The sequence below is a fragment of the Lycorma delicatula genome, chromosome 3, assembly GCF_047948215.1.
Source record: "Lycorma delicatula isolate Av1 chromosome 3, ASM4794821v1, whole genome shotgun sequence".
Taxonomy (NCBI): domain Eukaryota; kingdom Metazoa; phylum Arthropoda; class Insecta; order Hemiptera; family Fulgoridae; genus Lycorma; species Lycorma delicatula.
The window spans coordinates 150,185,211-150,201,517 of record NC_134457.1 but is presented as its reverse complement, the minus strand read 5'-3'; the positions used below and the strand labels follow the sequence as shown (position 1 = coordinate 150,201,517).

Below are 16,307 nucleotides of genomic sequence, written 5' to 3'. Positions count from 1 at the left end.
GCGCTGACATAAAGATCGCAGCTTTATATTGTATGAAAATATTTAAAATTAAACAAAATTAAAAATCAAGAACTTTAAAGTATGATGGGAAAACTCTCTCTCTCTCTCTCTCTCTCTCTCTCTCTCTCTCTCTCTCTTCTCTCTCTCTCTCTTTCTCTCTCTCTCTCTCTCGCTTTTTCTGCTAAAAATCTAATAAAATTGTATATCTACTGCTAAAATTGCTTCGGTTTCTAAAGATTAAAACTATCGATTTAACGTTTTTAATTAAATTTAATTTTAATTTAAAATGAATTATAAAATTAAATGACTGGAAAAAGAGCGTTTACTTATGTCTTAGGTTACAAAACTTTCATTTTTAATGTTTCATAAACTTGAATTTCTAAGGAAAATGTTCATGAGTACATATAAAAATATTTAAAAATGGTAATAATATGAATTGGTATTATAATATTAAAGTTTTAATAGATATATATTCGTATTAAATATGAAATTAAATAACTCAAACATTTGATCCGAAGTTATTTTTCAGTATTAAAAACAAATTGTTTTGTTCAAATACAATAAAAACGTATTCAAAATTATAAAAATTGGGGAAGAAATTCACTTCTTTCTAGATTACTAAATTACATAGACTTACATAACATTAGAAAAGTTGAATATTATTCATTGTAAATTACTGAAGCAGGGCTGCTTCTGTAATTTGCAAACACTAGAAAATTCTTTCGAACATTTATTGAATAGATTCCATATTATCAGTCTTTTCCCAATCTACTTTGTTATCATAATTATTGTCATTTCAATTTAAAAAGTTATAAGTTTAACAAGTATAAAAAACCCCGGTACCGTTTTAATATGAAAATTTGGTTTATATTTAGCCCTTAATTTTTTGGTTACGTTTATTAGTTGTATATATATATATATATATATATATATGACCTTTCTCGTAACTTTACACAAATATTGAAAAAATTAAGTCAATACTACTCGTATTTAAAAACCTTATGGGTATTTGAAATAAAAACCTGTCAGAGCGGAGCTTCGAAAGTTAAAATAAATCCTTAGCAAGCTTTTATTGATCATATCTTTATTTGAATTGATAATACGAATTTTGATTTAGAACTTGTAATCATATATCTTTTAGGAAATATTTATTTAGTGAACCATAACGCCCTCCCAATTGTTTTCATAATTTAAATAAAAGCTTGTCTACTTTCCTGAACGCTGTCATCAAGAAAATATTTTTCAGTTGTAAAATAGCTATTAAACCATTTTTAAAAAAAACTGTTATGTAAATTGAGAAACCGTGCTATTTAATCTAACAACACTGTACTGCAAAAATATTATATGTAAACACTTAAAATATATTTAAAAATGATATCTCTGACATAAAGATACGGGTAGACTGTAAAAACGTAAATACTTAATTTAAATAAAATATATATTTGTGCTTTTAATATTTATTTTACAAACTGATCCTCCATTTTATTTCTCTTCTTTAATTTTCTAAAAGAGTCTTTGTTAAGTATTACGTACATACTGGTTGTTGGTAACCCGATGAGAATCACGAGTCCCTCTTGAAAATGATTAAGCCATTTTGAAGATGTAAGCATCTCGTACTAAAAAAACCAGAGGGCTTAAGTGGTGTTCAATTGCCTATTCAATGAAAGGAATATACAGTTTTATATCAATCACCAAAATTCAGGTGATATTTAGCTCAACAATTATATTGTTTTTTTTTCTTTTTTTTTGTAATCACAAGAATGTTATGGAGTACACTAAGTGCGCTGAAGGTTGCCTCTGTGTTAACCGAACTGAAAGTGTTGGTGTTAACCCAACTGTCGGCTTGCTTAGGCGGGATGGGCGAAGTGAGGTTTGTTGAACTATCTAACCAGATGACATGACCCACTTACTATTAACTTATCAAATTTATATATAAAATGCAAACACAACAGACTAGTACAATACAATTGACCATTTTACTAGACACAACAGTTAGCGAGGGAGAAAACTTTCAGCTCATGAATGAACATTAATCTAAGAAAAAGCAAATTTGGTCGTTTCTTTTGATCTTCATTTCCTTTATATACCTCACAACCGTAGGAAATACTAAGAGAGATTAATGCAACAAACTGGCGTACCCCTTTCTGTTGTGATACAGTGTTATAAAAATGTGTACAACATTTTTTACAATATTGTGCATTGTGTGAAAATGTGTTTAAGATCTTTTCGGATTCTTTATTCCATAGAATTTCAGAACACCGTTGACTGCTTCCGTCTTGAAGAGATATGACTAGCAATTAACTTTTTTTTAAGCGATCGAATGATCTATTTAACCTGTGTGGTGTTTTTTCGTTTAGTATCTTATTTTTATCAAATTTAGAGAGATTATAAATTCAAGGATGTTTTAAGATCGTAGTTTTTATTTTCTATAGTTAAATACTATGGCCAATATCTTTTTATGTATGTCCAGTTATTTTACACCAATAAATTAATTTAAAAGGATGATTTTGTTTCTGTTTTCTTTGTATCAGTGTGTAAACTATACGTCCTAACTGTCCAGCATTAGTATTTAATAATATTTTGTAATGTCAGTATTGAAATTATATAATTTTATATACTTTATCTGCTTTTCTAAAAACAACATAGTGATCATATGAAATCTGAATCCTACGCAGTTGGAAAGTGAAATCTTATAATTTCTTGTTTGTTTTTTAAAAATATTATTCTTCACCGGTTTTAATCAGGCTTGTAGACGAATTTATTATTTTTTATCATTTTTGTCAGCCCATTAGAATTTTTATTAGCGGCTCTTTGTTTACTAATATTAAAAAAAAAAAAACGAGTTAATGATTAACTGTAAATATTTAACTCTTTTATTATACGATTTCGAAATGAGAAAGTAAATAGAACGTTTTTAAAACTAATTTAAAGTATCCTAAATGCTATTATAAGCTCTCTTTTGTTTACTGTTCGTGTAATATGATTTATATATACATATATATATATATATATATATATATAATAATCCGGACTTGTAACGGTTGTTTTAAAATAAAGTAGGATATAACACCATCCTTATACATCTAGGATTACATAGATATAGGTTTACACGTATTGCTCACACAAAAATATGATATTCTGTTTTATACCCTAGTTTAATTTATTACTTTACATAAACATTTTACTGTTATAGAACTGTTGTTACGTTAGCTTTAAATTTCATCACTATTTTTTTCATTTTTATAACATGAAAATATGTTGACTTTTTTAAATATTTCATTAAAATCTTAAATGTATTTACCAAAACTTTTTAACTGTTATTTAGATAATTTTTATATTTCAGTATTCTTCTTCAACAATTAAATGAATATTATATCTTAACGTTGAATAAACACGCGTGCATATGCGCATAGAAATACTTATTTACATTTTATCTTATCACAGTATATATATATATAATTTTTTATATATATAATTACCTTTTAACTGTTGAACAATTTTGTTTGTCGTATTATTATGTGTGATTTTATCTAATTTAAAGCACTAAGTTTTTGCTAAATCAATTCTCGTTGAATCAATTATAGAGGGTTTTTTTAGCATTTGTGATCACAAATGCTTATTGAATCGTATTCTTCAAATTTAGATTGGCATGGAACGTGATAAAACTAAGCAGATTTAAACAAGTAATATTGTCGTACTCGTAGTCTCTAAACTAGCGTTGCATGTATTACGTGACTTACTTCGTTATCAAACTAAATTCCAAAAACCTCACCAAAGCCATTTACACATTTGTATACTCATCCTCACATACTCCTTGGCATAATCAAATGGTCACAAATCTTCATCCGCTCGGAAGTCACCAACCGCAGGATGTTATACCCGAGCACATTCAATGAAATACTCACCATAGAGATAAAAGAAGGGGAAAGAGGCATCATAGACTTAAAGTCACACAAAACAAATATAGACGCTCAGGAATTTATTTCATACGAAGCAAACCAGTTTACATATACCGATAGTAAAAGCAGACAAAACTACACACCCTCGCCCTATCCCAAATAATTCACGTTGCAGACACGCACAAGCACAACAAGAAAAGATGAACATGTAGTCCCAAAAAAACATTCCATGGAAAACACAAGATATCGCGTTACACCAGACTACATCGACAAAAAAGAACATTCATACACCTTGTAATAGGATGGTCAGATCTTCCCCGAAACAGTTTCCTACTTGCCATCTAAGACCAAATCGCAGCAAATCGTGATTACTAAAAGTTCATAATCGGCGACGCATCCGCCACAAGTGACACATGCAGGTGATGCCACAAACAAAAATAATCAGTGGAACGCATCACAGATGGATGCAGAGTTCTAATTGGAACCGAGTACCCAGCCAGTCAAAACGCAGCAGTCAAAACGCAGTACACCAAGGTAGTACATTGAAAACGCAAATCCTTACTACAAATACACTTCAACATCTACAATCAAAAATACTAAATACAAACTGTATAGGGTTGTTGACATTCATACAGTTAAAAAAATCCCCATACCAGACATCACCTTGATGTCTGGTATGAAAATACCAGACATTTTGACATTGATTGATGTCAATCCAAAGAAAATATCACCTACCTAATTGACCCGTCCTCAACGGCACAAACATTCAAACCAAATACATAGAAAGGATTTATTTCCAAATTCAACGATCTACCAATAGAAATAAAAAGGATCTGGAAACAAGAAGAAATTTTTATCATCTTCATTATGTCGGGTCACGGGCCTCGCACCTTACACATTAATATCACACGTAATAATAAATGAAAAAAGCACATGAAAAAAGCACATGAAAAAAACACATAATAATAAATGAAAAAAGCTAAAATAAAAAAAAATTGAATTGGTTCGATCATTTTATACTAATACCACTGTTAGATGCTATTGAGTATTAATACCAATGTACAGGGTCCGGCATATAAATCTGACGATTTTATAGTAATTGTTATGTTGGCACCACTGTCAATGAGAAGACGGGAGTGTTTAACATTGACAGGTCTGTTCATGCTATTTCAGTAGCCAGTATGTCGTGGTCGGGTGAAGAACGAGCATATGTGATTGAAGCCTATTTTAAAAATAATGACTCCGTTATTGTAACACAGCATTTATTTCGCAGACATTTCAATTTAAATCGACACGCATCTATTCTTAGTAAGAATACGATATTGTTGTGGGTGAAGAATTTTAGGAACACATCGTCTGCTTTAAAAATGAAACCAACAGGACGAAAACGGACTGTGAGAACGCCTGAAAACATTAACGCTGTAAGGTTAGCTGTTACGCGGTCTTCACGACGTTCAGCAGCGAGACATGCTGCTACGCTAGCCATTTCTGATCGAAGTGTACGACGAATTCTTCATGCCGGCCTGAAATTCCATCCGTATAAGATGATGTTAGTGCAGCAACTTAATGCAAATGATTGCTCGCAAAGCAGCTTGCGAGGTCATCCTCGAAAATGTCCACCAGGATGCCATTATTCTTTTAAGTGACGAGGCACATTTTCATCTGTCAGGATTTGTGAATAAACAAAATTACCGTTATTGGGCTTTGCATAATCCACGGAAAATTCTTGAAAAACCACTTCACAGTCAATATGTTACAGTGTGTCAATATGTGTGGTGTGCGGTTTCAAAGTTCGGCATAATTGGCCCATATTTTTTTGAGGAGTTAAATCACAGAGTAACAGTAACATCTCATCGATACGTAAACATGTTGAATGAATTCTGCGACCGAAACTGAATGTCCTTCAAAGACATGAAATTTGGTTTCAACAGGATGGTGCCACCACCCGTACGGCGAAAATCGCAATGGATCTTCTGCGAGAAACCTTTCCTGGACATTTGATTTTCCGATTTGATGACATTCCTTGGCCAGCGCGTTCACCTGATGTGGTTGTATGTGATTTTTTTTCTGTGGGGATATCTCAAACATAAAGTCTTCAGCAGTCGACCACAATCAATTGCAGAAATCAAGTAGGCCATTCAACGAGAAATTGAAGCAGTTCCACAAGTGCTGATTGAGAGAGCAATGTCAAATTTTAGAATGAGGTTAAGTGAGTGTGTAAGGAGTAATGGAAAACATTTGGACGACATAATATTCAAATAAAAAAAAAATCTATGTAAGTAATTCATTATAAATTACAAAATTGATCTTTGATTTGATATATTAAGTGATTTAATAATACGAAACACAGTTTAATTATTATCCCTCAAATATCATCAGGTTTATAAGCCGGACCCTATATAATGCAATAAAAAACAGTTGTTTTAAAGTTACTCTTCTAACGTTTTTTTTTTAAAGTTTATTTTATTTTCTACTGATTTCATTTTTAATCACTTTCATTTTTTTATCATGATATTTCTATTAAAGCCAACAACTCCACTTCATTTTTTTCTTTATTTCATTATTTTCATTTATTAAAATTAAAAGAAATAAATTTAATAAAATTTACCAAAAAAAGTTTGCAAAAATAAATTTTCTAAGATGCGATACCGACTTGAAGTTATAATATTATACTGCTGCAATAATTATACTAAGGTTATAGTGTTAATGTTTATAAATTTAGCTGGACATTATGAGAAAATTCGTTATAATTAATTTTTTTTGAAACGAAATAAGTGATTTTATGATCTTTACCTTTACAAAATAAGATTTTTTATTACTTAAATAAGATCACAGATTTTGGTTTGAAATCGTTGTATTTATTATGTATATATAAATCGTGTATTATTATAAGTAAGTTAACATATTCTCATATTCTTCTATTCTTCCTGAAACTTTTTTTTAAATTTTTACTTGCTCATGTATATTTAAAAAAATTAATGAAACTATTATCAAATTAATAGGTCAGTTGGTTTACTGATCTCAACTTTATTACTTGGTTTCAACTTCGATTCCGGGGTTGGCATTATTTTACTTATCCTTTAATCCAGGGTTCTTTAAATATTGTTCACTCTCAGGCAATATTTCGAACCTTTACTGGCGGCGGCAATAAAGTAACAAAAAAGAATATTTTAATAGAATATATACAGATATTTTATCATAAACTAAGAGAAAGTATCTCAATATGCTTTACTTTTGAGTTATGGAATATATTCTAAATTTTGTTACAGCATCTTTTTTTTTTAATGTTTTTATTAACAGTCGCATCTACAATTAGAGTCATTAATGTCTAAAATACCACTGTATGTAGCGTTACATACATAAAAAATAAACAATAAAAAATAAACATAGACAAGTAACAACAACAAATACAAACTAAAATACATAAATCAGACTAAAATCACTAAATCGTATCGTTCATTCCACTGTTGGTGAGGAACCAACAGACGTTTTATAGCTTTTTTTTTTACTCTATCGTTCTTAAATATTTCCTTGTGTAATAATTTATTAATTAACTGTAGTACTATTTACTTAAATTAGGTTATTAAAAAATTTATTTGAAAAGAAAATTTAGATATCCTTATTTGTCTTAAGAAATGTAAAAAAAAATAATTGTATTTACAAAATTTATTTTTGTGATGTTTACTACAACAGTTTACACAAACTCAACAAATAATGAATGGCATTAAGTAAGATTTTTATTTAATAGTTTATAGTTTAATTCTTTTGAAGTTCTTTTATAAACACACAATTATTTAACAAATCAAAAAAAAATTATTGTAACTATATTTTTTTTTTTATTCCGAGGGTCGCTAAAGCCTTTAAGTTAGGTTGAAGACCCATGATGTCTCATCTGATTATTAAAATACTAATGTGCAGTGTCCTAGATTGTAAAAGCAAATTAAAATAAAAATATTTCCTTTCATATAAAAAACAATTTCATTATTTTCCTTTTTTTACGTTACATAATGTGTTTTCAATGATGCGATTAAGAATGGTTGCACTTAATTTTTTTTTTATATCTTGAAAAGCTAAATTATTCAGATTTTCAAAGTTTAATGTCTTTTCTAATTTAATAATATATTATTTATTTAACATCATTATAGAATCTTAAAGCGATGGAATTCCTGATAAATTAATAGTTATTTATAAAATATAAATAATAATAAAAAGCACAACGCTGTAATAATTTATAGTAATTTGATCTAAGTTAATTAATCTATTTATAAATTACTTTATAAAATTAATTAGTTGTTGCAGAGTTTTCTAAGCGATTGTTTTTTTTAATATTTTTATTAAATTGTCGATCTAAATGCGCATTTACAACTTCTTTACTCATCCGATATAGGGTGCTAGAATAAATGAATGAAGAAAATAATAGTAATAATAAAATAAACAGTTAAACTTTGTTATTTTATCTTTGTAGATTTCAATATTTTAATACAAACTTATTTTTTGGTTTTAAATAACATTTCATTTCTAATCAATTTAACATATTGATTTTTTTTATTTTCTCTTACATAATTATAAATAATTCTAGTTAATAAACTGAAATTATACTATCCGTTATAAGTTTGTAATCCAAAGTTTAATTATCTTCGAAAATGATGAAAATTGGAATTTAAGAGACCGATTAATTCTTCTTTTTTCTTTCCTTTTCTCATAAAGAAGAAATTAAATGAAAAGATATTTTAGTGTTTCAGTCAAGTTATTTCATTAGTATTTCCAGGGAGAAAGACTATTTGAGGTAAATTAAGAAGGAATAAAATTGAAGAAAATCAGTGGAATATGAATATCAGATAATATATCTTTTCATTCATAACTTTTTGTAAATGTACGTAAAATGTTTATAATAAATGATTATTTTCCACATAAAATGATTTCATTATTGTTTAGCATTATTGTAAAGTTATAGGCTAATTTCGCGACCCACTTTTTACATCACCACGACCCACAGGTTGAGAAACGCTGCTCTAGAATATAGGTAATGTATGTACATTAGTTTCCATAATATTAGTAATATTAAAAGTTATTTTACTAAAAAAAAAAATTACTTCTTAAATTAAGATAGTAATTCCCAAAATAACAAGTATTTCATTCCAAATTTACTCGGAAATTGAGCAGTGAATTGGTCTCAATACTTGAATAACATTCGTCGAAGACAGATAAATAGTACAAATCTACCGTATTCTGTCAAGAAACAATTCATTGTATATATGCTTCAACAAAGTAAAGAAAAATACCGGATATAAGATATAAATAACCAATCCATTATTCATGTCAAAAAATATAGTTATCTAGTACTATAGTACTATAGTTATCTAGTAGTATATAGTACTCTATACAAGTTAGATTATTTTATTAAGTAGAAGGCAAAATGATAATTATAATCTGTTAATTTCAGATTTCTTAAATGTTTAAAAAAAACGACTGGGAATTTTTCACTATAAGTGTACGTGCGACGGTATTAAATTTTCTACGTCATTGGTAATTAATTAATGATTTTTTTTTCTTTTTTAATTAAGAAATTAGACAATTAGAAAATAAAAAATATCTTTTTTATAAGAATCGGAATCTGCTGACTTCTTGAGCAGTTCTAATTTACTTGTTTTAATTTAAAAAAAAAAAACCGTTTCGTGTAATGATCAAATGAGAACTAAAATAACAAATTTAACTAGTCTAAAGAACTAGTTTTCTAACTTATTCCAACAAGAAAATTAAACAAAATTTTCAAAACGCAATAAGATTAGTTAGAACCCGTGCGATCTATCCTATCGTTCTTTAACTAATTACGAAACAAAAAGAAAAATTGGACCGGGTTAATAAAATACGTGACAAATGCAAGTTAAATTTTCTTCTCTCATCGTCTTTAAAAATTGTCTTTAAATTAGATTATGAAACAAAACAATTAGCAGCAAACAAATATTTTATACGATATATCCTATATTAATTGAAACTTTTTCGTTTGCAACACGATTAAAATCTTATCCAATTACTATGACTTTTGAAGCCTAATGAGTGTTTTAGGTAAGAATATAAAATTTCGATTTAAAGTCAATTGGCAGGACAAAATTTTGTCATCTCATTATCATCGTAAATATTCAAGAAAATATTTTAAAATATTTCGACAAAAACAGGAGGTATTGTAAGAGTGAGGTCATAATGTAAATGACTTTAAACACTCACGTAATAATTTGACATTTGCCTTATTAAAAATTATGTCTCCATTGTTACATAGAAAATAAAACATACCTTATATTATGGTGTTAAAAAAAAAATACCGCTGGTGACACGGGTGAAATCTACCTACTCTATAAATTTTGCTTATAGGTAAATTTGCTTAATATTTAGTATTTTGAAAATAGACCTCTTTTGCGATTGGATGTCTTAAGGATAACGCAAGCCTATATCTAACTTCAAGTTTTTTACAATTCTTTCATTTTTCCCTTAATTTTACTTACTTCGGCCCGTCCATTTTGTTTCTTTTCTGTTATTTTGAAAATTTATATTCATCCACACTAAATTTCTGAAAGATTATCCGTCGAAAATTATTTTTTTGGAGATATTTATTTAATCATTTGTGATCTTTTTCCAATCTCTTTCACACAGCAAAATCTGGTTTCCTTTTTGGAAAAAGTTAAATATGCGTTTTCTTAATCTGGTTTCATTCATTCTATAAAAGTTACCGAAAAATTGACTCTTTTTTCGTTGCATAGTGTATTTTTTCAATTTTTTTTTTTAATAGTTCTTTTGATTTTCTTAACTATCTTTAACTATATACTTTCTTAACTATTTCTTTAATTATCTTCAAGTTTTGGGGCATGAATATTTCTTAATTCTTTTTTTATTATTTACCAGATTTTTTCTGAGAAATTCTTAACTCTTCGACGCTGTACAACGTTTCCAGTAAAACTACAATTTTATAGTATCTTAATTTTGCATTTTTCAAAAAGGGTTTTTATTGTAAATGTTTATTTAAAGATGATAAGCCATTGCTATTTCGGTTTTGAGTTTTATTATTCTTTCTTTTTCTAAAGTATTCGAGGTAATTATTTCACCTAAATATTTAAATTTTTGACTTTTTTACTTGATTCTTCATCTGAAATTTTCATCGTTTGCATTCAACTATTAAATTGGAAAACCATTTTCTCGTATGAAATTTGCAATTATTTTTTAATATAGTAAATATGAATTTAATTTCTGATACTTATGGATTTATTAGATCCTGAATAATAATTTGAAATTTTTTAACAGATTAAGAAGAGACAGATAGTTTTAAAATAAATAACAATCGATCAACGTATGGTAAAAGTACAATATATTATAAAATAGAGTTCATGAAAATTATTATTTTTTTTTTATTTCATACTTTATTTAATTAATAATTATATAGTTATTTATTTGATAAACAATAGTTTTTTGCATTAAGTTAACGTAACATATTTATTATATTGTTTCCAGTTTTTTTATTACTGAACAATGTTGTTTTTAATCTGTTGCTTACGTAAATAATAGCTAAAATAATTAATCGAAAAAAAATCAATTGGCTTGGCCATTATTATTCGTTGTTAATATAAATATTAACTAATTAATTAATTAATTTTTATCTATGTTATTAACACAAAATAATAATACTACTCAAAGATAGATCCATAGTACGTGCGTTATAATATATGTTTTCAATTTCTATTATAATTTTCGATACAAAAGAAGCTATAAAATTTGTAATTCTGTAATTATTATTTTTTTTAATATAAATTATTTAAGAAATTAGGAGAGAAAATTTTCAATGCAAGATTATTTTTGATATACGTAATTCGGTAACGTAATAATTAAACTACACATTTTTTAATACAAATTGTATTTCGGTAGCAACTAATCATAAATTACATAATACTTTTATTTCCTTCAGAACTCTATAGAATAGAATTTACTTGCTTTATAATCTATTTTTAAACAATGAAATCCATTTACATCTTTTTACAATTATTCAAAACTGGCAACCTTTGCGTGAAATATTTATTATTGTATAATCGGAATTGCATTTGTAATCAAACCCATTTACATCGCAGACATGTTTTTTATTATTAAATATTTACATCATATATTTTATGTAAAAATAACTGTAGATTAGATTAAATGACATTACATTCGCAAAAGATAGGAGTTTGATGCGAATTTTCTAGGAAAAGAATAATAATATTTTTCACAAAAACAGGAATACCTGAACGCTAGCAGCAGATACTTCATAGCACTGCAGAAAGAAAATAAAAGTGATTATTGGTTTCAGAAAGACGGTGGAACATCCTATATAGGGAATAACACAATTTTGCTGCTACGTAAATTATTTGAGGATAGTCATTTGCAGTAGTCTATGGCCTTCCAGTAGCCAGATTTATCAAGCGCGAAATTTTTTTGTTTTGGGTTGCTTAAAAGAAAAAGCGTTTAAAAAAATTTCTTCGTGCATTTGAACAACTCGAACGAAACATTTAAGTCGAAATATCTCATTTCAGCCCTGCTGTTTTTTTTTATAAAACGTGCTGTTTTTTTTATAAAAACAAATGGAGGAAATTTCGAACATTTATTATAATTTTTGTAAGTTATGAGATTATTTAATATTTCTTTATTTTTTTAATCTTTTCAAACATTGGTTTCTATATGTATGTTTCTTTTTCCGTATGGTTTGCAAAAATTTTCGCTCGCTAATATTTTCTTATGTAAAAATGACTGTAGATTCCACAACGATATTTTTCATTTTCTATTACAGTAACTTATACATGTTAATGTTTCTGTCACACTGAAAAGACTAAAAAATACATCTTTGGTATTAAACAGTGTATGCGCTGTGAAGAATTTTTATACTGAGAGTTGAAAAATTAATTTTTCATTTGTTTATATGGAAAATAATTCTGTATAAATAACGTCGAAGGTGAATGTGGATAAATTAGTCAACGAGAAAAATAATTCAAGGGAAAAATCATTTGTACGAGCCTAATGTTTTTAAAAATGTTTTAGGTAATGTTAGTAGGAGGAATTTATAAACTGTATTCAAAAATAGTAATGTTGGATTTTATTCTAAAAAAAGTTTTCTTTCTGTATATAGAGTATATATATATATATATATATATATATATATAAATTATATACGAAATATTTTTTTCATGATTTAAGATAAATTTTGAATGTAAGTAAATTTAGTTAGATATACTAATACTGGAAGTAACTCGAATTGTTGGTATATAACTTAAATCAGAATTCGGTGGGAATTATTTGTTTTGAGCATAAATACTAGTGCACTTAACTTTTTGCACTCTACGATTCTTAGCTTTATTTACAACAGTTTAAAATGAGATTAAATCATTTCTTAATTTTTGAAAATATCCATTTCTTACTTTTTGCATCCATAAAATATTTATAATTCATGATCATTTTTAATTAGTCATATTTTTTCCACAGATCTTTTAATTCATTAGTTTTTTTCAGCCAAACAACTTATTTTATCTACCACATAACATTTAAAAAATTGTATTGAAAATTGCTATTAAAATTAAAATATAAAGTACAAAAAATATATATACATAATATGAGATCAACTTACATTTAAACTTCTACCATATTATCCCTTTAATATTGCTTAGACATCGCTTAAAGTATACGTATTATTACTGGAATTAATTTATTATTCAGCTCTTGTATGCCTTACAATACCTGGTGGGAGTTTGTTATGTTAGAGAACTGCGGAGATACACTAATGTGAGGAGGGGAGGTTTGCTTATCTTTCTAGCTAGTGAGAATTCCACTCCACTGCTCCGAGCGTATTTCATCTGGAGGCTTCCGCAGGATGTGACCCACACATTTTTGCAGTTTTCCTTCTATTCCATTTTTATTTTATCCGCCTTGAAATGTTGCTTTCCTATATCGGAAACAAACAACCGATTGTGATTGATTGTTGTTTGTTTGTTTTCTTTTATGTAATGATTTATGTATACACATTTATTTTTATAACCTTTAAAAATAAAATTCATTTTTGTATATTTTATTTCAAAATATGTTCTCTTTTACTAGCATAAAAAAAAGCGCCAAAATTTTTTTACTTATTTTATACCATATAGGTTTGTCGTATGATAATAAATCAATTCAAAACAATATTGCCAAAATCAATATAGAATTGATGATGAAGTTGATTTTTTATGAAACATTGATCTCTATGCTTTTACGTAATCCGGATTTTTCGCACTTCTTAAAAAACATAATTCATAATGGACATGTATAGTTTATATTAGCTTGCGTTACTTTTTTAATTTGTATCCTTAAAGATTTCATCCCTACTACAGTTTTTTGGTAGTATTTTATTAAAGGAAATATGTTTTTCTTTCTGTTAAAACTTCCAGACTTTAGATTTTCATAATTATTCATTTCAGCTTCTTTTTTGAAAGGTTTTAGTTTATTTAGAATGTGTAGTTTACATGTATGTTATGTACTTATTTTTTTCTAATATTTATCGATTGATCCTGTAAGGAAATTCGATTTTTGAGATTTTTTTTCATAGGAATTTGTTAAAATAATAATAATTAAATTTATAACTATTAAAAAAAAACTTTAATCGTTTTTGAGGATTTCACTAGTATTTTTGCAAGTCTGTGTTTTTTACATTTTTATTGCCGTTGTAATTTTAAATGTCTAATATATACCCATATATTAAAATATTTTTTTATGAATTTCATGAAAAGAAATTTTGTTGGAAAAAAATTATAATTTTATAATATTTTTGGTCGTTGTAGTTGAATAACTTCTAATGATTATATATATTTAAAAAAAACAGATTTTTGAGCTAATAAATGAATGCATTTTAATGTATTAATAAAATTTTCTTCATAAAAAACAAATAAAAAAAATTCGAACTAAAAGGTAAAACATAACTTTTTTTTAAGAAAATTACTTTTAGAAAATTTCTATTTATGTATAATCAAAAAGAAAACCATGAGGCACACTTTCATAAACAATGACTATATAATCGAGCTTGTAAATAGAAAAAATCTTTTTTTTTCTTTGAAACAAAATTATTTTATATTGTTTATTAATGTTTTTATATTGAATTTTTGTTGTATTTGTTACTTTTTCTAGAAGAAAAGTATGTTTTTAAAAAGTCTTTTTAATTTTTTAATTGCATAAGTATTTAAACTGATAACTAAGTTTTTACTTTTAGCTATTTTACTTCTTTAGCAAACAAAATAATATTTACATAAGTTTCATTATAACCAGAGAATTATTAGTTCCCTTTATTATAAATAATACCAGTTTTATTTATAAATAAATCAGATTATTAGCGTACAAAAATCTTATAAGGAAAATTTACACTATATAACGATGTTTCCAAAACCGGGCAAACCTGTAGATAATGTATCTTCGAATAGACCTACCAACCTTTTATCTAATCTCTCTAAGATCTTTGAGAGGCTCTTCCTTGGACAAATTAAACCTATTTTAGCAGAAGGGGTTGTTATTCCTAACCATCAATTTGGTTTCCGGAATGGGCACTGCAGCATTGAACAAATTCATAGAATTTTTGATGTCAACACTAAAAATTTGGTTTCCAAATGTTTCCAAATTTAGAAAGGAAGAAATACATTTCGGCGGTATTTTTTTATATCTAACAGGTTTTCGATAACCTATAACCTTACCTTGTCCGCTCTACAAGCTTAAAATGTGCCTGCCACAAAAATATTATTTGGTATTACCCAAATACCTTGAGGACGATTCTTACAGGTTAAATTTGGCTAAGAATTACCAGACTTTTATGATACGAAATCAGGGGTTCCGCATGTAAGAACAATAATAAAATAAAAATTCATAAAAAGTATCCATAAAAAGTAGTTGTAGAAAATTATATTGTAAATATTCAGTGAATGAAATTTATAAAAATAAATATTTATGTAAATTTAATAAATATTTATGAAATGTTATTTAATAATTAAATTTTTTAGAGACTTTATTTCGTAGTCAAACCTTTTTTTTTTTTTGTTATGAAAGAGCTGGCTTCAACATCAACTGCTATGATCATTAACCCTATAGAAATTAGTAACGTATGAAAAGATGCCATGCCTGACCGGTATTTTAACCTGGGACATCCGCACAAAATGCCAAGACGCTAACAATTCAACCACGTAGGTCGGAAATTTGTGTTTTATTTCTCGATAAATTAGCATATAATTAAAGATAAAGTAAATGTAATTCAAATTTTTACTGTTATACAATAAATGTTTACGAAACAATTTTCCCTGATATTATGAAGTTTAACAGAAATAAAGTAAAATTTTCAACAATTTTTTTCTTTAATTTCAGTTACCTATTTACTCCTCATAAAATGGA

General features: G+C 27.0%; 1 protein-coding gene and 1 long non-coding RNA gene across 3 annotated transcripts in view; both read left to right on the top strand.

Moving 5' to 3' along the window:
- The window catches only part of LOC142322111 (uncharacterized), a 143,588-nt gene extending 127,379 nt beyond the window's left edge, over window positions 1–16,209 (top strand). The window contains exon 3 of the long non-coding RNA XR_012755777.1: window positions 15,969–16,209. This is a non-coding gene — a long non-coding RNA (uncharacterized LOC142322111). The remainder of the gene's footprint in view (window positions 1–15,968) is intronic.
- Window positions 1–16,307, top strand: part of LOC142322109 (zwei Ig domain protein zig-8-like) — a 705,864-nt gene that overhangs the window by 385,035 nt on the left and 304,522 nt on the right. The gene's annotated exons all lie outside the window — the stretch shown is intronic.